The following is a 2026-nucleotide window of genomic DNA, read 5'->3' on the forward strand; positions in this document are numbered from 1 at the left end:
TCCGATTGTTGATGTATTGAACTTGTTCTTAACTCACTTCATTACTCGGAACTATCATCCTTGTAGCTGCAATATATTCTGCACTTTGTGGTATCCTTTGGGTTGTCAAGTTGAAATTTGATGGGATAGAGAAGCAACTTGAGCTGAAAGGGTTGCTAATGGCTCCAATTCATGAATCCCCGCAACTTTCTTGGCCATAGTTCTATCAGTTGGCCATTGATAGTTATTTGAGGTCATTTCTTCTAAAAGAGAGGCAACACCTTCAGCTATCTTTGACATCAAAGTTCCACTAGTAGCAGCATCAACTATGGTCCAAGTTTGTCCATTCAATCCATTGTAGAACATCTGAACCTGCAACCAGTCCCGCAATCCATGTTGAGGGCAACATCGAATCAAATATTTATACCTTTCTCATGCCTCATAGAGTGATTCGAAATCATTTTGCTTGAATTGACCAATCTCACTCCTAAGTTGGGTTGTTTTTGCAAGTGGAAAGAATTTAGTAAGAAACTTTTCAGCCACGTCCTACCAACTAGTGATACTTCCCGGTTGTAGAGATTGTAGCCAACCTCTTGTCTTGTCCTTCAAAGAAAAATGAAACAATTTCAATCTAATGGTGTTTTTAGTAACACCATTAATGTAACGCCCCAAGCCCGGTTGGCCTGGAGAATTATTACCTGTCACTTAAGAACATGAACTAAAAATAAAACTCCAAAACTTTTTTAGCAAAACTCAATCTCAAGTACTCTAAATAACCACATTGAAACTCTACAAAGTCATTACTACAGCAACATAAACTAAGGAGTCCAAAAATCTCCCGGTAGTCATAACAAATCAAACTAATAACTTCAAAAGTCTTATTAAGCCCAAGCCCAAGATAAAATTAAATCTAAAAGACATTAAAACTAAAGGACATCAGAATTCCTTCTTCTAACATCCTCTCCCAGCTTAAACATGCTCACCAGTCTAATCCAGGTCCTCAGTTGGACTTTCCACATCATCTGAAAAAATATTATGAAGATAGGGGGTGAGTTATCAACAACTCAGTAAGCAAAAGTCATATGCTAGCGTGCAAACATGAGCATTTACAAAGTATAGTATGCAAAACAAAATATTTTCCAGAGTTATCATGCAGAACAGAACATACTTCCAAAAGTAACAGAGCGATGGTTTTCAGACAAGTAAAACCCATAATACTTTGGCATAACATAAACTGAGTATCATCATCAGATCCAAACAGAACATCAAGCAGAGCAGAGACCATGTTTCACCCCCGTGGTAGGGTTGTGCTAACCCCGGTGGCCAAACCAGGCAGAGACAGAGGTGAAATCTTTCCTTTATTCTTCTCGGAGCCCTGAGTGTGCACACAGGAAAGACCACAATAAAACCACTTTGTTTCCAAAGTGGGTGCACTCAGAGACAGAGAAGTTGGTACCAACCCAAACAGAGCAAAGCAGAGACAAAGTCAGATACGAAAACCAGTACACCATGCCAAAGGTTTTCAGATGTTATATCAAAATAATACAAAGTATCAAAAAAGAATCAAATAGTTTACACACATTGAACACAAAAGCCAGAACATCTTTTCAAATAAATGCACAACTTTTCATATACTCAATATCGCTCATTTTTCAGATTTCAGAAATCACAAGACAGAATTTAGCTCATGTCTACACAATGCATGTCAGAACATATTTTTCTCTTTTTCGTACAGATTTCATGAGTATGCAAATAAACGACCGAGGTTGGTTTTGTTTTTCCAAAGTTCTCATTTCACCACAAAAATATGCAAAGTTTTCAGAAAATCAACCTCAGTCTCAAATAATTCATGTAAGGCCTAGCATAGGAATCCCGCTTACCTGACTCTTGCAGTGCATCATCTATGACTTGAATACGGTCTCTATCCGTCTCATCACCTATTCATAAAAATAATATAAACTAAATATTAAAGTCCAACAACACAAAATTGGTCTTAGACAACTTAAGACCCAATTTCTAGACCATAATTCAGTAAGTTTAATCCAAC

The 2026-nt window shown here is 37.3% G+C and overlaps 1 non-coding gene across 1 annotated transcript; it reads left to right on the top strand.

The window, feature by feature from the left end:
• The first annotated feature begins 367 nt into the window (after positions 1-367).
• LOC121253773 lies at positions 368-474 on the top strand. Its single transcript, XR_005938492.1, has one exon. It is a non-coding gene; the product is annotated as a small nucleolar RNA R71 (small nucleolar RNA).
• The last annotated feature ends 1552 nt before the right edge of the window (positions 475-2026 follow it).

This window comes from Juglans microcarpa x Juglans regia, chromosome 2S, assembly GCF_004785595.1.
Source record: "Juglans microcarpa x Juglans regia isolate MS1-56 chromosome 2S, Jm3101_v1.0, whole genome shotgun sequence".
NCBI lineage: Eukaryota > Viridiplantae > Streptophyta > Magnoliopsida > Fagales > Juglandaceae > Juglans > Juglans microcarpa x Juglans regia.